Here is a 23,473-nt window from a genome sequence, read left to right as displayed (position 1 = left end):
CCCTATAGCTAGAGTATTCTAAAGGAAATATGCACAAAAGATATAGGGGGCTCAAAATAGGCAAAATTCGGACCCTAAAACTTGAATAAAAAAGAAGGAAAGTTTTCATAAATTATCATGCATTCCCAGAGTGTTCTTGGAGCTAGGGTAGGACTCATTCTTAAGGTGGAAGGAGGCCCCTCAAATGACAGAGGATGCAAAATCATGGCCTGGCCTGTGACAAAAATCACAGATAGACGCAGTGTCAGAATGAGCTGAAGATTTCCAAAAATACATGAGACCTTGAAAAGGGATATTTTTTCAACCATTCACTGAATGAAAAGAACAAGAAAGTTTAGGGTTTTTAACAGGGACAATACAGAAGTAAACAGATAGGTCTAGAAAAACGAACTTTTCCTCCCCTACCCATGTCCGTACTCGCTGCAAAGGAGAAAGAACTTGAAAAGAAATGGGCAGCCAGATCCAGTGGAGCTGAGATGACAGAAAAGTCGACACAGGCAGCTCAGGAGCAGGAAGAAGTTGTTTAGACCATGTGGAACCTAACTGGGACAGGTGCTCATGGGAAATGAGAAGATAAGGAAGAAGTTAAGTAAATGAATAAAAGGCTAAAGTGTTTGTTAACTGGTAGCTGAATGTGAGGCGACAGTTACATGACATGACGCAGCCACATAATGGGTGGATTTGGGAAGTAGAAACATTGGGGCTTTGTTAACACGTTTCTGGTGTTGAAAGCAGGGACAGACAGCCCCACCCTTTGGTGCCGGCCAGGCCACATCTGGAGTTTTGTCTTCCATGAAGTGATCTGCACTTTAAGAGGGACAATGAGTAACTAGAGCACATTTTTTTTTTTCTTGATAGAGAAAGAGTTTAGAGAAGATGGACAAAATAATCTGAGTCCCTTCTAATTCGGAGACTGGCCCGTGCAAATTCCCTCCCCTTCCGCAGCGTTGTCTTTTTCCAGATGATGCCAGCAGGCCAGGTCTGAGGACCCAGAGGGGATCTTGCAGGAGCGGCCAAGAGGGTCCTTGGCTTCTTGAGGGATGGAAATCAAATGCGAGCCAGCAGGAAGTGAGAGCCGAGTTTATTGAAGATACAGAGTGCAGATACAGATGGAGCATCTGGAGGCTTGGAAAGGAAACGCACATGAGTCTCATCTTTGCTTGGGGACTGGGGTTTTTATTGAGGTCAATGGTCAGGTGCAAGTGTCCCCTCAGGCATCCAGGAACCAATGAGAACAAAGGCAAGGGCCCAGGTCTGGAGCCAGAAATCTAGCACTGCTGGTCTGGAATATATGTGTGATAGCTTCCTCTGGTCATCTCACCTGGTCCTTCCTGAGATATTATGTATTCTAAAGAAGTCATTATTAAATCCTAGTCTCTCACAAGGAGAACACTATTTGCAATGAAGCCTGTGTAAAGTGTGTGAGCGTACAGGTCATAGCAAGAATAGAAGCAGGAAAAGGAGCAAAAAGCAGATTTTTATGGAATCCCTCAGTTTTCCTATCTCACTAAGACCTATCAAAATAATTGCTATTCCTCCAGGGCTGGTCTCCAGTAAAGAAGTGAGACTTGGGATTTTCAAGTGACTGGGGCCCAGCTTCAGGCCTAGACCGGCCCAGGAAATGCCAATGTGGCAGGTCTGAGTCAAAGAAAATCCTGCCCACCGCTGGACCTGAGGCAAGTTGCTTTTGCTCTGCACCTCATTTTGCTCATCTGCAAAGTGGGGCTAATCGTATGTACTTCAGGGGACTGTGGTGAAGATGAAATGCGATAACATTTATAGAGAATTTGCGTCAGTTCTTGACATGTGGTCTGACCATGTTGACAGAGAACCGCCAGAAGCATGCATGGAGACATTTTATTTGGAGAATGACCTGACTACCCTAAGCTAATCCACTGCTACATAAACATCAGGCTGTATCTGCATCTCACTGCTTTCCATGCCGTTGCTTTTAGGTGGGGCAGGGCATCTAGAACAAAATGGGGGTCTTTTGCTACTTAGCAATTTCAATCTGACAGGTTTGTTATTACTTTCCTAGAGGGTTGAGTCACTCCCTGCCACTACAGAAATGGAGACAATGGGGGACCTTCTCAGCTCCTAATCACCCCCTCATTCTCAGTATTGATATTTAATAAGGCCCTGTGGGCTTCAGCCTGGCCCTTAAATCCTCAGCATTACCAGGATTCGCAAAGGCAGGGATGCAATTCAAAAACACTTAAATTCTGACCAAGCCGAGACTGTGAGGGACCTTCCTGACTACTAACTGGCCCATGTGCACAGCAGAGGTAGACAGGGCACCCTGGCGCCAGGGCCTGGGGCACAAGTGCTCTGGTGTGCCAGACCCTCCGCGTCCTAGACTCCATGGGCTCCAGGAAGGAGCTGGGCCATTTCAAACTGTAGACTGGGGTGGGCACAGCACATCTACCCCTTCAAAGCAGAAGGGTTCCATGGGCCTCTCGGACGCCAAGGAACTGTTATAGAGTAGCATTTTAATGAACTGAGTATAAATGCATTAAAAACACATGGAATAAATGCTCCTTGAAATAAACATGGGTTTAAAAAAATGAAGAGAAAAGCAAATGTTTTGGCAAAACACATTTTGGGTTTGTTTGAACCCCAAGTATTTGAAAACCGTTCAGGCAATCTTACTCAATCCAGAGTGCCATTTAGCTCTCCCATGATGACTAATAATACACACAAAAGTGGGAAAATTCAGCATATTTCTCTAGTCATGGCATTTCCAGACAGAAAGACAGACCAGCCGAAAGACTTTGAGAGAACATTTTTTAAAATCAGAAATGAAGGCTTTGAATTTTGTAGAGAAATGACAGGAGTTAAATGTGTGTTGATTAACTAATGTAAGACAGAAAAGTAAATAGCGACATTATTAACTTAAAAGTTGAGGTGCATGTTTGGTGCCCAAACACTGAATCCTTATGTTCGTGAGTCAAAAAAATCACGACCAATCTCATTTACAAAAACAAAAACAACACAGACCAAAACACAAACCCCAAATCAAACAAACAAAAAAACCCCAAACCAACCCAAACAAACAAACAAACAAACAGACCCTTTACCAGTTAATTTTCTAACCCTCATGTGCACTTGACTAGAAAGCTTGACTACCTGAAAGGCTAGAGAACTAGGCCCACAGCACTCCTACCTGCCATGTGTCCCACCTGGGTCTTCACCTTGACCACCAGGTCTAGACGACTTGTCACATTCTGAGCCCACTCATCCTAAGGTCTCAGGTGTCCTCAAACTGCCTGCTTTCCACCACTTCCCCATCTCTCCAAGAGCTGACTTCCCACCAGCCACTTGATTTCAGATGTATGTCAGCTCAGGTGTTAGTTAACAAGCAAGGTGTTTGCTAACAAAGGCTTAACACCTCCTGGAGGTATTTGCATTTTAATAGGGAACCATTACAAGAGTTCAGATCCCTGAAGGAAGGAAGCCTTGATGGTAAAATGCTGGGAGTCAGCGTGGGTATTTTAGAGCAGGGAGCTCTCTCTTTAGATCCTAACTCCAGAAAGCTAGCCCTGCCTACAGTTCTCCGGAGTGGAACATGAAATCATCGTTCCTGTTCACTCTTCCTGGGCTGGAGATCAGCTCCCAAGGTGAAGCGGGCATCTCTGAACAGCAGACTCCAGAGCCTGGTCCCACGGGATGAGATGTCAGCATTGGCTTTTGAGGAACTGAAGAGCAGTCACTCAACCCTGGAACATTTCTGGGCCAGACTCTGCTTTAGGTGCTGAACTTGCAGGTAGAAGTTAAGTGCAGTTGCAAACCTCAAAGAACTTCTCCAAGAACTCACTCTTTAGCAAGGAGATCCCAACGGAGAGGGGAGCATAAAGGAAGAAGTGTGTCCAGCTTGAGGCGAAAGGGAAGTTTCCTCACCACCAACTGCTGTGCCTCATTCGGCTTCTTGTACCACCACACCCACACCCTCATCATGTACAAGTTTGGGGCTTTTTTCAAATGATAAAACTAAGGTGAGTTCATTTTAGAAGTTTCCAAAATTATAAAACCGCACAAGGAAGGAACCAGAAATTACTGATAATGTCACCATCCCTGGAATCAAAAATTAACCGATATTTTATGTTCTTCTAATCTTTATACGTAGGGATTTAGTTTTAATGACTATAGATACATATACAATATATATACATATATATGTATATTAAATATTTATATATATATTATTTTGTATGTTTTCCTCCCCTTTTACCATATGACAAGAGTTTTCCCATTATTTTAAAACAAAATTTTGATATTTATTTTTGAGATAGGGAGAGACAGAGCCCAAGTGGGTGAGGGACAGAGAGAAGGAGACACAGAATCCGAAGCAGGCTCTGAGCTGTCAGCACAAAGCCCAATGCAGGGCTCGAGTCCATGAACCACGAGACTGTGACCCGAGCTAAAGTCGGACGCTTAACCAACTGAATCACCCAGGCACCCCAAGAGTTTTCCCATTTTAAACATGCTTTGAAAATGTCATGTTCCATAGAATAAAGGGTAGTAATCAACCAAATAGAATTTTGTGATGTGTTGAGGTTTCTGCAAACTCTCTATTCTCTTTATTAAACACTCAGACTCTTTGGAGAGCTGTAAAACTAAAAATCTTAAGCATAAGGAGCCTGCACTGAGTAATATATAACTTTTTAGGATAATGAATCTTAAGGAAGAAGGTTTGAAAGTATTGCATTTCATTGACTTTAGTTCCTGGAAATTTGAAACATTACCGACTTCCACACCAGCCATTGCTTTGTGACTTCTGTTACCTTCTCAGCAGTGTTTCACAAACCCCGAGTCTATTTTAGGTTAGGAGTCTTTAATAGGTATTCCATTATAAAGGAAAAACTAACAAGTCTTATTATTTTTGGGAGAATTTGGATCTTTTCTCCTTTGGATGTCAGGGTGCTAGGGATCAGAATGATATAGGCAAAAATATATTTGCTTTGAGATTCCCCTGCCCATATCTATCTAATAAGGTCTGATACTAATTTATTTTCACAGAAGGCAGCCCCATTTCTGAATAGGTATTTTTCTTCTGAAAGGGGAGCTTCTTGGTTTTCTCGGCAATCTGGATATAGCTAGCCACTTTGTAAGACAAAGCTCATTGTATGAATTATGGAAAAACTTCCTTTAACAACTCCTGGTACCTCAACCACCAGTATAAACAAGAATCACCTGGAGAGCTTGTTAAACTGCCCTAGGCCCCTTATTCCAATTCATTATGTCTGGAGTGGGCCCAGCCGGACTTTTTTTTTTTTTTTTTTTTTTAAGTTTATGTATTTTGAGAGAGAGAGAGGCTGGGAGGGGCAGAGAGGGAGGTAGGGAGAGAGAATCCCAAGCAGGCTCCTCATTATTGTGCAGAGCTCCATGCCCGGCTTGAAGTCCCAAACCGCAAGATCATGACCTGAACCAAAATCAAGAGTTGGCTGCTCCTGGACTGAGCCACCTAGGAGCCCCTGGGGAGACTTATTTTTAACACGAAGCCCCAGGGGTGTCTAAGGTCCAAGGGCCACCCTTTGAGAAACATTCCCCTACCACGTAAATGTCCAATTCCAGCAAGTCCCTTCGCACTCTGGCTCAACTCTTGAGTCCCAGCATGCTCAACTCCCAACCCTAGACCCAACCATTTCTGTCATCCTGATGACCCAGTTTTCAGGGTGGGTTAGCACTTGCTGAGTACCAGGTCATTCCCAGTACTTCCCACCTTCCCACCTTCCCAACATACTTCTACCCCATACCTTCACGTCATCCCTTTTGTCCAGTGGGGTAGCTGTCCTTTTCCCTCTGGACTTGTGACCAAATATTTCCTCGTCTGTGAAGTCTCACCCTGTTGTACAGGTAGAATAATCGGTTCCTTCTCTGTGGTTTTAGAATCTTGCTGCTCTTAAATACGCACAACAGAATTGCTTGCATGTTTGCTTTTCTTCTAATTGGAAGCTCTCATGGGTACAGAGACCATATCATCCTTTTATGAGCCTGGTGGTTTCCTGCTGTTGTTCTGAGTACTTCTTATATATTAGCTTCTTTCATCCTCCTAACATCTCTATTGTAATATTATTTCTATATTGCAGCTGAGTTAAATTAGTAAAAAGATGAATGAATATTATGAATATTTATTGAATACAAAAATTGAGGTGGAAAAGCAGTGGGAACAGAACCCATGTCATAGGCTTGAGTCTCAAGGGACATGGGAAATGATTGCCTATATTGTCATGGGATAATGAAGGTAATGGCACACTGATAATTCGGTATTTGAAAGAAAATTATTTACAAACATCTGTTTCGATAGTTTTTGTATATGTTGTGTTGCAATTATAGTTTAGCAATAGAAGTCATTTCATAATTTTTTAAGTAGCTATTCAAAAATGTGTTGTGGAGACCTTTCATTTATGGTCACATAGTATTTTCCTTCAAAGATGTATTGTTCTGGACAGATCTTCAGTCAGGCTACAGTGAGACTCTCTGTATCCCAGACATACTAGCTTCCTTTAGGTTCTTAAACACCTCATTTTCCATTCTGCCTCAGAGCCATCACCCATATGGGCCCCTCTGCCCGAAAGGCCCCTTCTCTCCTTGCCCAGTCAATGCCAACTCCTCTTGCAAAGCCCAGATCAAATGGGACCACCCCTAACATTTTTAGGGCTCAAAGCAAGAGTGCAAATGAAGGTTCACCTGCTATAGACAGAATTTAGACTTCTCAGACCCCCCTGAATTTCCACATGAGAATGTTGTGGTATAAGGACCACAACTCATGGTTCCATGCTAGTGGCCAAATCTTCATCTCCCTTGTTCGCCCATCCTTGGTTTCTTTTCACATTGTGAAAGGACTGTGAGCATCAAATGTGTACATCAAAGCCCTTGCATTCTCACACTCTACAAGCAGCCCTTCTTGACCACCCCCGAAACTGAAGGTGTTTGTACTTGCCCCTTTGGGATGTTAGACACAGATGAGGTCCTTTAGATGGGGATTCAGAGGTTCAGGGCACCCCAGGCATTGGTGGTATGGGAGGTAAAGCCTCCTTCAAAGTGTAGGTCTGGGGACTCTTGACTCGGTCTATAGGTGATGCTGAGCTCAAACATCCCTTTCTGAAGAAATTGACCCTGCCCCTCAGACACGGCCAGATTCTCCAGTTAAACTTTCATAGCACCTCCTAGTTCCCTTTGTAGCACTTACAATGATAATTAAATAATTCACAGTTTAATGAGCTATGCTTAATTGGTGGTATAAGGCCTACAACCCCCCCCCCCCAAAAACTCAGTTTTACAAAGATGGAACCAAATCTGTTTTTGTTCACCTTTGTATTTCCATCGCCTAAAACAGTGTCTAGCACATGAAGGGTGCTCAATATGTATTTGTTACATGGGTGAATGAAGGGAAGGTTTCTATTATCTATTCACAGCACATAGAAATAATTTAAGTCTTCCAAAAAATGTTACACAAACTGCTTCACTTTGTCTCACACATCTCTATTATTATCACCATCAAAGTTTTACATGGTAAAAGTTTAAATATTACAAACAATTTTCTAGCATTTTGGTTCCAAAGATAAAGTCGCCACAGGGATCTGTAGATACAGAGGGTTTAGACAAGATTTCCAGGCACAAGCCCATGCAGATATGTACAGTGTAAATCCTATACATCTACATAGCGCAATGCCAATATCACACAACACACAGCTTTTTCTTTCTGGAAAATTACAGAGTTCACATTGTAAGAATCAAACTGGAAGTGAAATGAATAAAATATACCCTTCATAGGATTGCATGCAATTCTACTTAGCGATCTTCATAAAGTCTTGAGGGGAAAAATCCTTTTTGAAAGAAAAACAACTCTGGGTGGTTCTCGAAAATTCAGAAGGCAGCTCGAAGCTCTGCCAATGACAACTGTAAGTAATAACATGGTATTAAATTTTATTTTCCATTTTTAAGCCTGAATTTTTTGAAAACCAGCAGGTATGTGGAATTATATTTCTAACAGACATTCTGAAAAAAAATTAATAGTTTTATTTATCTTGGTATGAAAACCTCGATCTTCAAGGGTAAGGTTTTGATTCATTGAGAGATAGGATCCTTATGGACAGAAGGCCTGCATGCGACAGTTTTGGGTTTTAGCTGCTTCCAAGGGTTCTGTTCTTATTTTCTAGCTGCCGATTAATGGGCAAAAATTATCTTCTAAATCTGAAAATCTGTTCTCACTTGAAGGTTCTGTAGTTTTGAATGAACCAGCAGAGATAATATTGTAAATAGATCACTTTTCCCCCAAAACACACTGAGAGAGGACAGAGCCATCTCAGCCTGGAAGCTGTTTTGGACCTTGACCGTCATTATTCAATGAGACCTTTATTCCGGGCCGTGGAAATTCAGAGTGCCACTCAAAGAAGCACCTTTCTTCAGAAATTGCTGAATTTCTCAGGAGCTTAATAAATCTCTGTCCTATATTCTTTCTGGGAAAGGGCAGACAGCAAGTACTCAAGTTCTAAAAATAAAACCAGTCAAATCAATACACGACGTCACTCAATCTGTCACATCTCCTGTGACCCAGGGCTTCTTAGCACAGTTGGCACTTTGGGCCAGATAACCCAACCACAGATTTTCTCCTGTGGCTTTTACTGTGTGGGTTTTTTTTTGTTGTTGTTGTTGTTGTTTGTTTTGTTTTTGTTTTTGTTTTTGTAGGGGCCAAATTTATACATAACACAAAATTGACCATCTTAAACATTTTTAACTCTCTAGTTTAGTGGCATTGAGTATACTCACTTTGTGCAGCCATCATGGGTGGATAACAGTTATTTATCTCCATAACTTGTTCATCTTTTGAAACTGAAATTCTGTTCCTGTTAAACACCAACCCCCAATACCCCTCTCCCCACAGTCCCTGGCAGTTACCTCTTTTTTTTTTTTTTTTAAGCCTATATGTATCTGAGACCTTGAGGTAAAAGTGAAGCTGCACATGTGTGTATGTGTGTGTGTGATACCATCATTAAGTCAAAAGTTCCGGGAACTGGGTGTTTTCCTTCCCATGTGTGTGTTCTGTGGGGCTCCAGGGACCAGGCCTGTGCTGTTACCTCCCTGGCTTCTATCCTGCCCATGCCATGTGTCTACTGTGGAACACAATGCAGGTTGTTATTGGAAGTGTTCCTGCCTTGGTTTTCTCCTCTACAAAGCAGGGCTGATCACAGTGCTATCTGCAGAGGATTCTTGTGTGGATTAAATGAGTTAATAAACACAAAATGCCAGGTCTGCCTCATATTCCATCAGGTCCATGCTCTGCACGAGGATGAGAACCAGGGCAGCTTGTATTTGACCTAGAATGTCAGAGCAGTTTAGCTTGTCTAGGTAGAAATAGACATTTAACCCCGTTGTTCTCTCCCTGTTACAATCTATCTCTGAATTGGAGGGTAATCTCTTAGCTACGTATACCTGGATTTTGTTTCCACCCTCTAGGATCAGAAGGCTGAATCAACAGCTCACTTGGAATGTGATTGAAACATGTGTGCGGTGTACAGATAGGACCATCAGCCAGGAGACTCCATGCTCTTGAACCAAGGGATGTTTCTGTTGTCCTGTGGGGGCTAAAACACAAACTACAAGCTTTGCTGAGCCCACCTTTTTCTCTCTCCATAAGGTGAGTCTCAAGCACATGGTTCCTTTTCTGCACCATCTAAATGTTGTTTTTTTCTCTACAGTATAATTTAAATAGCTTATATAGGACCTGACAGATACTAAGTTGGTGATTATGATCTAACATCAGATTTCACAGATCTGAATGCTGCCTCCATCACTTAATGTTTATATAACCTTAGGGTTCTAAGCCTCCGTTTCTTAACCTGTAACATGAAAATAGTCATGGTTGCTGCTTCATACAATTATTGTGAGAACTAATGAGATACCAAGTGTAATGCACTTAGCAAGCAAATACTACATTTATTGTCCATAGGGATACAGAAGCCATAGCAGACTAGACAGGTATGAGATGAGGTTAGGAAAAAAAAATCAGTGTTTCTCAAGAAATGTCTTCTGGTGAATTAGAATGATGTATTTGTTCTGTGAACTAAACCAATTACTGTTTTAGAAAGACAACCTCTAAAGTTTGAAAGAAATAGCTATCAATAACTGTTTGTTACATGCTAGGAGATGTGCTAATGGTTTTACAGATATTTTCTCATTTATATCTTAATGTAGTCAGTACACTTAGGAGAAGGTATGATCATCCCCATTTTTCAGACAAGGAAATTGAGGCAGACGGAGGCCCGTTAACTTGTCCAAGGTCATAGAACTAGTAAATGACAGGACAAAATCCAGTTTGGTTGTGTTCTCATCCACCGTGTAACATTACTTCCAAACCAAAACGTTAACTGATGAGGTCTGTTGATACAGTAATGACCAGTGATGAAATCATCATCATGTCACCTAGTTCTAGGCCAGGCTACAATATGTGCTCTAAAATTCACATATTGCCTTTTAAAGGAAATCTATTCATATGGGTTATGATAGACTGAGACTGGTATTATTTTTTTTCACGCAGGACATAAAGCTAACTGTAGTGTTTGATCAAAACTAAAACTCAATATGTGAATGATATTAGTGTTCTTTAGTTGTTTGCCTTAAAATTTGGTGGTTATCAAGTCGCTCTTCATAAAGCTTTAGCTTGACCTTTGCTCACTGGCTCAGGCTTGACGACCTAACAAGTAGAGGTATTCATTGTTGGATAGATCTTCCCATTTTGGGATGAGTAAAACTGGTCTTATTTGAAAAGCCCACTGCTTGAGATTGGCCCAAAACCAAATCATAGCTTTAGGAGAAAAAAAATAGCTGATTGCTTATTGCTTTCCAAATTTTTGACATGTTTTCAATGTAGAAAGCTGTTCTAAAGAAAAGTAGGGCAGGGTGGGGAAGGAGAGAGAGAAACCTTGAAAACTCCACAATATACAATCTGCGTCATTTGCTTTACTAAATTGTTGTTCCTTGCCAGTGTCAATAAACTCCTTTAAGTGGTTTAGCGTGTTTGGTTGGCTGTACCTATGCATAAAATAAACAAAGCATCTAGCATTCCCTTTACAAGTGATGACGATGGGTGCTGTGTAACTACCCAATATAACTCTTAATGAAGGAATAATGAAATTTACCTTGCAGAGGCATCAAAAAACAAACATGTTTTTCTAGTGCCTACATCCATGACCAACTTCTCAATTGCTGTCTAAGAATTTTATATATGGGATGTCTTAAATTCCAATCCCACATGCAAAACAAGCATCTTAAAACCTGTGCTTGTCCATCTGGAATGACATCAGAGTGATTAATTCTTTCACCCTTTTAGGGCAGTGTCAGCTGAGATTCAGAAATTAATCAAGTGCTCAAGGTCTTAAGAAAATTCAAGCTGTTGAATTAAGACAAGATGTTTGCACTGAGTGCTAACAGGAATGAGGTGCTATATGTAGTAACTCGTTAAAAAAATGTTATGTACTGAGGTATTTACATGAATTTTCATTGGAATATCCAGTTATATTTATACATACAATGGAGTCTTAAGAATAACAGGCTGTAAGTACATTGTGTAAGAGTTTGTCAGGAGAAATCTCAGGTGGGTTGGGAAACGCAAAGCAAGCTCATTTTTCAAATAATGAATGATAGTATCAAAGGGATAGAGTTTAATTTTGTTGCTTTTTAAGAAGAGTAATAATGAACTGAAAATGCAAATATAGAGTATATTTGGGCTATCTTAAAAATAGATTTTTTTCAAGAAAAAAATGCAAAAGTTAATTACTTTGTTGTGTGACAGTCTTTGATTTTTACGATTGATCCAAAAAAGGGAAGGGATCTTTAGTAAGTAGGTTTGGAACATCAAGTTCATGGTGTCCTTCCAAGCTGGATAAATCAGGAAGAATGCTCTCTACCAAGAAAGGGATGGTCTTTTGGAAGAGAGGGTAATCAACCTAGATTCTTTCTGCTAGGATAAACATCAAAGTTCTTGTGGCAGTTCATAGAAGAGGAATCCACTTCCATACATTTGGCCAGAATTTTGGCACCTGGCTAAAAAGATTGAGCATCCAAAGCCCTGACTTGAATTTTATTAAAATTGAGTTTTCAAAGGCTACTCTTCTAATTGGAGTGGAGTGGATTGAGTCCTTTGATTGGGATGGGCCCTTAGTATACACATGGCTTGGAGAACTTTCTCCTTTTGTTTCATTGGAAAACTTTCTGTTTTCATCTCTCTGTCCAGCCATGGCCCTCTCTCCCCACAATATTCTTTGAGGAACATCTAGTCCTCTATAAAACATCTAGTAAAGAAGAAAAAAACAAACAAAACATTGTTTTACAAATGCTTGACAAGATTTTTAAAAAGTAATGGAATTTCGTACCAAATCTTTGTCTTTGCTTATATCTAAATTTGATTAGATGTGATGCTAATGATTAGGGAAAAATGAGTAATGATAAATGGTTGTTGAGCCAATTAATGGATGAGCATGACTTCCCAAAGCAATCTCGCTGAAATCCTGCTGCAGGTTTCTAATGAAGCCTGTGTTTTCCATCAATTCCCAAGGAATATGAAGGCAGCCATACTCTTTTGGCAGTGGTTTAGCTAAAATTAAAACTAATAACCTTTTGGTCTAATGCCGTTTCTCAAACTGGTGGGAAGCACAGACTTCTGTTGTTTAGTATTTATTGTGTGTGTCTTCCAGATTCTCCGTTGAGGAAAAGGTAGTCTGGCCTTGGGCAGTGGAACCCTAGGCATGGGAATCTGTGCCTCTAATTTTCCCAGCAGCACCAGAGCCTTCCCCAGGTAGCCTCAGAAGTTAGCCCCTCCTTCTCAACCACAATGCAAAATGCATCGTTCAGTGCGGTGCAGATACATCTCACCGGCCTGTGCTTCACTGATCAAGACGCTTATTTTTTCTTCAAAATTTTTATTGTTAGAATTTCCAAATTACATAGAAGATAAAGACTAATATAATAAAAATCCATAGGCCTCGTTTAGATTTATCAGTTTTTCACATTTTTCTCTTACTTATCTATTTATTTATCTTTACTGAACTATTTGCAAGTAAGTTGCAGACTCTGTGACACTTGACCTCCTTGGACCTTAACATATCCCTCCTAGGCATAGGGATGTAGCCACAGAACTATTATTATTTACCCCTAAACTGTATCACTTAATATGAGGTCCATATTCAAATTTCTCCAATTATTTCCTAGACGTCTTTTGTTGTATTGGTTGGTTGGTTGGTTGATTGATTGATGTAGGATTCAGTCATGGTTGATGGATTGCATCTGGTTGTCTTTTCATTCTCTTTTAATCTAGAATAGGTCTCTGACATTTCTGTTTGTTTGGTTCTGTTCTCATGCCAATGACTTTTCTGAAGAACCCAGTCTAGTCTTATGGAATCTTCTACATTATGGATTTGCCTGATTGATTTTTCATTGTTATATTCAGGTGCTTTGGCAAGAATATTACGTTGGTTTTGTATATTTCTTAATGCTTTACCCCAGGAGTAGTTGATGTCAGATTGTCCGGCCACTGGTGATCCTAATTTTGGTCACTTGGTCAAAGTAGTGACCAGAGGGGTCTCTCTAGAGTGAGGTATATTTCTCCCTCTGGGATTAATAAATAATCCGTGGGGAGACACTTGACTGTGTGACTTTCTGTTTTTTAACAACTTCTCATCTTATATTTTCATGATCCATTAATGATTTTTGCCTGCTACAATTATTTCTTGGGGATTGCAAAATGGTAACTTTCCCAATACTATTATTTATTTTTCATTTATTAACTGGTGTTCTACAAAGAAGAGATTTTTAAATTTCTCAGTCTTGCCCCTTCTCTATAATCATTATGGACTCATTTTTAAAAAATTTAGTGTATTTTGATTCATAGCCATCCTTGTTCTTTTTGACACTCAAATGTTCCCAATTTGGTTAGTGGAGGTTACTCCAAGATGACTCCTGTGTTTCTTTGATATGGTGCCATTAGTATGTGAGCACTTTGTTGTTTTCTTACACTGCATTGCCCCTGTTTTTCCCTTGCCCCAAACCTGGAATTTGCAACTACTGTAGCAAGCCATGGTGTCTTATAGTGTGGAATGTTTAGAAATTCCACACTAAACATTCTAAACATTCTTTAGAATGTTAGAATTCCATTCTAAACATTCTTATAGAGTGGAATGTTTAGAAATCATCGTTTAGAAATCAACAGCTAAACTTTAACTCTACTCATTCCTATGGGGGAAGTTATTTCTAGCTGCTGTAGGTAGACAATGCTAGAATGAATATAAATTATGAGTTTGTATTAATTCCAAATAAAAAAATGGAATTGTAAGATTTTTACTTACCTTAATTTTATGTTAATACTTCTTTTATAGTTCAAATATTAGTTCCTAATAACATTAATATATTCATTTGTTTGCTTTATCCTATACTGTACATAAAATAGTTTCATAATTACAATACCTTTTTTACTGCAAACACTAAGCATACTAAGTTTAGATCTTATTTCAGTTCCTTTTTTCCTTAGAATATATCCCATAGAGGATGTACAATTAGAGGAATTGTATTTCAAAGTTAATTTAATTAATTATTTTCTATGTTTAATTGTGTTTACAATTCATAAGTGGCTTTTATTTTATGCACGGTAAAATTCACCCTAGTAGAGTTCTATGAGGTTTTTACAAATGTTTAAGTCATGTAACCATACTACAGTCAAGCTAGATAGCATTTCCATCACACTACTAAGTTTCCTCATTCTTTCTGTTCAGTCCCCTCCTTTAATACTCAGCCCCTGGCAGGCACTACTGTCTTCTGTCCCTATGGTTGAGCCTTTTCCAAAATTACCTGTAAAGGGAATCATACATCGCGGAATCTTAAGTTTAGCTTCTTTCACTTAATATAGTGTATTGGTATAATGCAGTTTAATCCACGTTGTGCCAATCAACAGGTTTATTGATGCGTAGGAGTCCTTTGTGTTTATGTACCCCAAATTTTTAAATGTATTCAACATTTGGACACTTGGCCTGACTTTGAATAAAACCCCTGTAAACATTTTTATGGACACTTCTCTCGGGTAAATAACTAGAAGTGGAATTGCTGATTTTTTATTTTAAGCGTATTTTTTACCTTTCTAAGAGATTGCCAAACTGTTTCCCAAAGTGTCTGCGTTAATTTGCATTCCTACCAGCAATGAATTAGAGTTCCAGTTCTAGTTGCTCTGCACATCCTTAATCCTTATCCACACTTACTACTGTCAAAATTTCTCTTCGTCCCTCCCTCCCTTCTTTCTTCTTTCCTTCCTTCCTTCCATGTTCCTTCCTGCCTTTTTCCTGTGCTTTCTTTCTTTTGCCATTATGATAGTTATATAGTAGTATCTCATTGTGGTTTTTAACTTGCATTTCTTGAAAGACTAAAGATATTAAGCATCTTCTACTGTTTTTGTTTGCCAACTGTACATCTTCTTTGCTAAAGAATCCGTTCAAATATCTTTCCCACTATTTAAATTTGGATTCTTTGGTTCCTTACTATTGAGTTTTGTGAATTATTTATAGGTTCTGGATATCCAGTTATGTGTTTTGCAAATATTTTCTCCAAGTGTTAAGTTTTATGTTTTAAACTGTCTTCTTTGAGAACAAAAATGTTAATGTTAATCAAGTCCAAGTAATCAATTTTTTAACCATTTGTGCTTGTGTGCCTTATATAATCTTTGCCTAACAATGTAGCAAAGCTTTCCTCCCAGATTTTCTTATAGTAGTCTTATACTTGTGCCCTATATCTGCTTGTACCCTACATGTTATGGTTATTTATTTCTTTGACACTCATTTTGTCAATTTCTATAGGAAAAAGGCCTACTTTGAATTTTGTTGGCATGGTTTGAATCTATACATCAATTTGAAAGAGAATTGACATCTTCATAAATTGTTTTTCATTCCATAAATAGATCTTTTTGATTTCTCTCATCAATGTATATTAATTTTCAACAAAAGTATTCCACATATTTTGGTTAGATATATACTTAAAAATTTCCTATATTTGGTGCTATAGTAAATAGTACTGTGTTTTCCTAATTTCAAGTTCCATTTCTAAAAATAAGCTATTAGGGAAATACAAATGATTTTTGAATATTAATATTTCTAAATCACTTATGGTTCTAGTAGCTTATTTTGTAGTCTGGGTTTTTCTGTGTAAACAATTATGTCACCTATGGAAAAAAAAAAGCATTTTTATTTATTACTTTTAAATCTGTATGCTCTTTATTTCTTTTTCTCTCAGTCTTATATGACTGGCTAGGCCTTCCTGTATGATGTTGAAGAGAGTCATGACAGAGTGTATCTTTACCTTGCTCCTTATATTTTTCTTTTTTAATTTTTTTAAAGTTTATTTATTTATTTTGAGAGAGACAGAGTGAGCCAGGGAGAGTAGAGAGATGGGGAGGGGGGGGAGAGAGAGAGAGAGAGAGAGAGAGAGAGAGAGAGAGAGAGAGAAAATCTCCAGCAGTCTCCACACCAGCAGCACAGAGCCCAATATGAGGCTTGAACTCATTAAACTGTGAGATCATGACCTGAGCTGAAACTTAGAGTCAGACCCTTAACCAAATGAGCTACCCAAGGCTTTCTGCCTTGCTCCTTATCTAATATCACTATGAAACATGATATTAATTATACACTTTTCATAGATGCTCTTTATCAGGTTGGGGAAGTTCTCTTTAATTTCTAATTTTTTTGGAGTTTTTATTATGAATGGATTTTGAATTTTATCAAATACTTTCCCTGCATCTATTGTCTTTTTTAAACTTGTTGATAACATGAAATACATTAATTGATTTTAAAATGTCAAACCAGCCTTGAATTTCTATGATAGATCCCCACTTGGTCATAATGTCTTATCTTTTTTGTATATTGCTGATTTGATTTACTAATACTTTAGTGAGAAGTTTTGTGTATATGTTTACAAAAGGATAGTTTTGTTTTGTTTTGTTTCCTTGTAATATCCTAGCCTGTGTTTCATTTTGGGTAATTCTATTAAAGTATCTCCAACTTCACTGGTTGTTTCCTCAGCTGTGTTGTATCTATTGATAGCCACATCAATGGAATTCTTCATCTCTTATGCATATTTACCTCTGCCATATATTTATTTATAACATTTCTACTTGAGTCCTTTTTTTTTTTTTTGGTTTTCATCTTTCTGCTAAAATTTTCCCTCTGTTTGTGCATGTGGTACATATTTTCCACTAGATACTTTTACATATATCATAGTTATTTAAAGTTTATTTGCTAGTTCCAAGATTCCAAAATCTAGGTCATCTCTGAATCTGCTTATATTGATTATTTTGTCTGAGGATTTTTTTTTCCTCCCTTGCTTTTCTCTGTGCCTCATAATTTTTACTGACTACCAAGAGACTAAAATAAATAGAATATATGTGTGAAAATAGGTATACCTCCTCTCAGGCAGTTAAATAAGAAAATTGAGTCAATTTAGTCAGGACCCAAGCGAGGTTTCAGAATTCTGTTGTTTTTCTTGCCTTCAGTTTCCAATAGTGATGCCTTGTGCTTTGGGTGCAGATTGGAGTGATGGAGTCTTTTTTCTCAATATTTTGCTTTACCCTCAGTTTTCAGACATCTCTGCCCACCTGTACCACAAAGAAGATCTCTTTCTGTGGTCTTGCTTCACACACCCCCATGCCTCTTGTTCTTTCTTGTTAATCATTCCTTGCTAGGCTGGAGTTGAGTGCCCAGGGGAGTTCTCTGTTGTCTTGGTCCAGCCTCAGTCTTTGGTAAACCCTGTGTGCCCGGACCTTTGGTGTAGAGTTTTCTGCCCTTCCTCCCCATGGCAGTCAGTCAAACACTACATGTATCCATATCAGGCCTTGTCTGGGAGACTATCCTAGCACTCCCCCAGAGAGAGGAGTACTATACTGTTGATAGAAGATCCAGGGCTCAGAACTGTTCCTTGCCACTCTGGCAGGATTAGAGGATCCCCCCCTTTTTCCCCCAGCAACAAAGTGTCTTTATCTATGCCCTGGGGCAGGAGACTTTGCTGTTCTCCCTAGGGGCTTAGACATTCTTCTTTGAGAGAAGAATGCAAGCAGGGAAGAGAGCTTAAGTTTTTCACAGTAGTTGGTGATCAGCTTCAGGATTGTCTTAGCCAATTCTTGTATGTTTATTTCCCATAAGAACTTTAGAATCAATTTGTCAGTCTTCAGGGGAAAAACCCACTGTGATGCTTTTATCACTGTATTTTTATACATTTACTTGGACAGAAGTAACACTTTTAAGATGTGAACACAGCCTATCCAAGAACAAGGTGTATCTTTCTATTTGTTCAAATCTACTTTTATGTCACTCAGGCATATTTTAAACTTCTCATAAATGTTTTGTACATTCTTCTAGGTTTACTCTAAAGTACTTTGTATTTTTTTGGGTGTCTTTTGGCTCTTATAGATGGTAGGGATTTTTCTGATGCAAATCCATGTCAGAAAAGAGCCGGAATCTCTCTCTCTCAAATGGCAATGATGACATTTTAAAAAGTTCTTATTTAGGAAACTTTCTAATAGAGACTAGAAGACTCTGAGTTAATCTTACTCTTCTTAATTGTCTCCTTTAATGGGTCCAAGTGTGAATGGAGATGGGCTACCAGGCAAGATTAAAGTGAGGGGAGATGATTTCTGCCTGGTCAAGAATACTAATGATGGCAAGCAGAGAGGGGATGACAGTGCTACAATCTATACATGATGCTGGCTTCCAGTGGATGGAAAATGGCTAACATTCCCCTGGACTCTATAGTATGAATTTTCTTTTTTTAAATTTTTTAATGTTTATTTTTGAGAGAGAGAGACAGAATGTGAGCAGGGGAGGAGCAGAGAGAGAGATGGAGACAGAGAAACCAAAGTAGGCTCCGGGCTCTGAGTTGTCAGCACAGAGCCTGACGCAGGGCTCGAACCCATGAGCTGTGAGATCATGACCTGAGCCGAAGTCGGACACTCAACCAACTGAGCCACCCAGGGGCCCCTATAGTGTGAATTTTCTATGTCTAAAATTTGACCTTCAGCTTTGTAGTTCCTGACAGCCTTGATTGCTCAGCACAGAGAGAGAAAGCAGAACTCCCTTCTCTTAAAGGCAGTCTGGCATCCACTGGATTACAAGACTGACTGTATATATGAGCAGAAGACCAGCGTGTTCATCTATCATGAAAGTGTTCCTGCTGGGTCTGAACTGCTGTTTCTATAACAGAATTGGGGTTCATACATATCCTCCACAACCAACAGATGGGGGAATGTGGACAAGAAATGAGAAAATCTTTTTGCAGACATTTGTGTCTCCATCCTTGGCAGAGGACTGTCCTTTAAAGCACGAAACACAATGTTTAAAATGAGTACCAGTATCTTACTTGCAAACAGACAAATGCAAGGGTGGAATTCTTTGTGGAATAAGATTTCTCTCTACACACTAGCAAAAGGCCCACTTATGTCATGTAAAGGTAAGGATTTCAGAGTTACAAAAAGCACAATCAGGTATGACAGCTTAGTAACTTTATTTCTATGAACTCGGTCCCCATTCCTCTTGACGGTAGATAACAAACTTGTCAATTCAAGGTAGTTAGTTGCTTCTGAGTTAGAGTCAGCCCCGTTGAGTAAATACTCAGCTGCTCTCCATTCTTCCTATGCTCCTTTCTTTCCTTTCCCCCTGGGATGACTTTCTTCTTTCTTTGGAGCGTGGAGACAGCTTCCGGTCAGACTGTTTAACCTGGCCTCCTTGGTCTCAGCATCAGCCTCTGACCCTGCACATCTGCTAAGGAGACAGCAGGCCTTTGCTGGCCTCCAGGCACCTCTGCCCATGCAAGGACTCTCTGTTTCCTCTTTCTTTGCTCCCAAGCCTCCCTTTAGGACTGTCCCCTTCTCTGGTCTGTCCTCAGCCCCCTTGAGGGTGTGGAAGAACACTTGGAAAGCTTTGAGGCCTTCCTGGTTTACCCAGGTACCTCTTGTGCTTGTGATGTACTCAACATTAAAGATTCTTTAATATCCCTTTACTTATATCTTTTTCCCTTTTTAAGGTTTTTATTTTGCATTTATATCTTTAATCATTTTTAAGCATATTTATTTTAAACTTATTTTAAATGTACTTATTTAGTTGTTCTCCCAGCCTTTGCTATTGCTGGTTGTTTTGCATTAAGTCTCTCAACCTAGTGGTTTGTATTCTCATGAGGTTTGTGAATTTTTGTATTGTTAGTGCATCATCAGTAGATAGTCTCCCCTTATACCTCCTGTCCTGTCCCTAACAATGAACCTTTTAGCTTGGTGTTATAAGACTATGTAAATCCTTACTCACACATGGGCTCCTTACTCACACATGGGCAAATATGGGCTTTTGATTTCTCATGGATGACATTGTTTTTTGCCATCAACTTACAGAACAAAAGGATCTTCCTTGCTCTTTCTTGAGAGCATGGATAGAATTTTCTTTCTAGGACCTAGGCACTGGTTCAGGGCTCTGAGTCTTATGCTTCTGCTTGTTTGTGGCACTGTGGCTTGAGATAGAGCTGTCTCCTAAATACTGAGATCCCAACAAAGTCACAAAGCTCTTTGTAATATTTCTTGGAGTCGGTCTCACAATATGCAAAAGAGATAAGTGACAACTACGTAGTTTATGGTTTGCTCATTTCACAAATATTTATTGAGCAACTCCGCCGTTCTGTGTACTTCATTAGACTCTGGATTTCAGTGATAAGCCCAGATACATGGAACAGAGAGACTTGCAAAGAAATAGGCAGCGCCTAAATCATCATATCAGTGATTGACTGTTACAATCTGAGATGGCCTCTGAAGCAGAGACACATATAAAAAGGAAGTGACAAGAGTTGGCATCTAAAGGACAGGTAAAAGTTATCCAGGTGAAGGTGAGGAATGTTCCATGGGGGTGGGGGAGATTGTGGCTTAAGTCTGTGATTCTTAAATGAGTGGTTTTTCATACTGGCTACATAATAAAATCATGTGGGAAGCTTAACATAAAGGTTCCTGGGTCCTGTCCCCAGAGACTGCTATTTAATTGGTCACAGGTAAACCCAGGCATCTATATTTTTAAGAGCTCAGCAAGTTGTGTAGACTCTGTTGTGTAGTCAGAGTAGTAAATACTAGGTGATCAATGCCAGCAGCACCAACAGCATCTGGAACATTGTTAACATGGATTCTCAGATGCACCCCAAACCTACTGAATGAGACTCTGGGAGTGGGGCCCAGAACAAAATAATGGTGTGCTTCTTCCCACCTGCCTTCTCTGCTTCATGTGTTTAAAAATAAATACTTAATATGGGGCGCCTGGGTGGCTCAGTCGGTTAAGCATCTGACATCAGCTCAGGTCATGATCTCACGGCTTGTGAGTTCGAGCCCGTGTCGGGCTCTGTGCTGACAGCTCAGAGCCTGGAGCCTGCTTCAGACTCTGTGTCTCCCTCTCTCTCTGCCCCTCCCCCACTCATGCTCTGTCTCTCTCTATCTCAGAAATAAACATTAAAAAAAAATTTAAATAAAAAAATAAAAACAAAAACAAATAAAAATACTTAACTAAACTGAAATTTCAAATATCTAGGAAGACCAATAAAGTGATTGCTTCCTATGATAACTATTTCAGCGCTTTCTTTTCAATTTCCAAATATCCTCTGAAGGTTTTTTTGTTCATTTTTTGGTTGCCTGGGATTTAGTGGCTTTCAAATATGCTTAGTCTCTGACTGGGCAATAAGCATTAGGGGAACAGTATATGCAAAGGTCATGGGGCAGGGTAAACAACATGGAACATGCCAAGAACCGAGGAGAGGCAGGCTGGAAGAGCACAGTGTGACAGATATGGAAGATGGTATCACAGGAGACTGACATGCAGGGAAAAAGGTTGCACAGTGCAAGGCTTGGGTCAGAGTCAAAGTGGTATATTTGGATTTGGATTTTGCAAAGATCAGCTTGGTCGTGGAGGGGAATGTGGTCTATGTAGGCCCAGAATGCATGGGTTGTTACTGCCAAAACGAAAATTGATGGGGACTTGATGAATGAGTGTTCTGGTCCTTGAACACGGAGGAGTAGAATCTCTTTCACATAGGTTGGTAGATTGAGGCTTTATGGAAGAAGGACGATTGAGTAGTGAAGTTGGTAAAATAGCATAAGGGAGATTAGCCAGCAACTGGAGTGAAAAATATATCTGAGAATGAAGAATAAATCAGTCATTGACATTACCTGGGGACATGTCAAATATTCCCAGCCCCGTGTTCCCCAAATGCCAACTTGGTGTGCCTGTAGGCTAGGAGCTGTACTATTCATACTCTCATGTGACTTTGACAATCAGCCAGGTGTGGGGACCACTGAAGTAGATGGGCCTCCGTGTGTACAAGAAAGAGGTTAAAAAGGTGACTGGTAAACCCAGTCGGACAGGTCTGTGTTGTCTTACTGATGGTGAGTCATGGGGACACTACCAACTTGGGGTGGGTTTTATAAAACTAAAGCCCTTAAGTTTGTCCTCTGGGATGACCACGTTATCCAAACATCTTGGAAATAGTTTGTGAAAAGGTCTGAACAATTGAAACAAAGCAGGCAGCTGCTGTCTTTAGATACTCTTCCTTGCTGGCTGCCATATAAAAGGTTCTCCTGGAATATTATCCAACTAACCGCCAGCAACCTAGGAAAGCAACTTCTATCACTGAGAGATCTAGGAAGTATCTTCTGTCCCGATATCATCAAAAGTTGGTATCCTCCCTTTTAGATATACTTCTTCAGAGTTTTGGGGAACTCACTAATGATGTGATAACATGGTTAATTTATGTCGTCTAGTATTTATTTAGGTGTTTGGTTTTTTTTTTTTTTTGTCACATGGTAAAAACTGTGAATGGTCTTGCAGTCCTGACCTAGAGCATGAGTTGGCACAGGCGAATATTGACAGGGGTAGATCCAGAGAAGAGGGGAAGCAGGGTACAGGGAGCTGTGCTGGTATCTGGGCCTTCCTAGAGTGACACAGGACTTCAGGAGGGCTCATCTGAAGGCAGGAAGTAGAAACCAGGACTAGAGACCAGGGCAGGAAGGACAAGGTGTGCACAAGTAAGCTAGTACAGTCCAGCCTGCCTTCAGTCCCAGGAGTGTGTCGTTTGTTCCTTGGCCACACAGGCAAATCCAGGTTTCCTGGGGTCTGCAGCTGGTATAGTTTGAGGAGTCCTCTTTGAGAAAAATACTAAAAATCATGAAATGATTTAATATGGAAGTGGATATTATTTTATAATGAGATGGGTAATCGCAACACATTACAAAATTTGAAAACACCATAATTACCACATTACAAACTTTAAATTAAAAAAAATTTTTTTTTAACATTTTAATTTACTTTTAAGAGACAGAGACAAAACGCAAGCAAGGGTGGATAGACAGAGGGAGACACAGGATCCGAAGCAGGTCCCAAGCTCTGAGCTGTCACCACAGAACCCGGCACGGGGCTCGAACTCACAAACTGTGAGA

At 39.8% G+C, this 23,473-nt stretch overlaps 1 long non-coding RNA gene across 2 annotated transcripts in view; it reads left to right on the top strand.

Annotated features, from left to right (window-relative positions):
- LOC109262504 (uncharacterized) overlaps window positions 1-23,473 on the top strand; it is a 383,729-nt gene that overhangs the window by 293,394 nt on the left and 66,862 nt on the right. For both annotated transcript variants that reach the window (XR_008421653.1, XR_002077797.2), the window contains exon 4: window positions 9,457-9,637. This is a non-coding gene — a long non-coding RNA (uncharacterized LOC109262504). The remainder of the gene's footprint in view (window positions 1-9,456; window positions 9,638-23,473) is intronic.

This window comes from Panthera pardus, unplaced genomic scaffold (genome assembly GCF_024362965.1).
Source record: "Panthera pardus isolate Hobbes unplaced genomic scaffold, ASM2436296v1 HiC_scaffold_13, whole genome shotgun sequence".
Lineage (NCBI taxonomy): Eukaryota > Metazoa > Chordata > Mammalia > Carnivora > Felidae > Panthera > Panthera pardus.
This window is presented reverse-complemented; position numbering and strand designations above follow the sequence as displayed.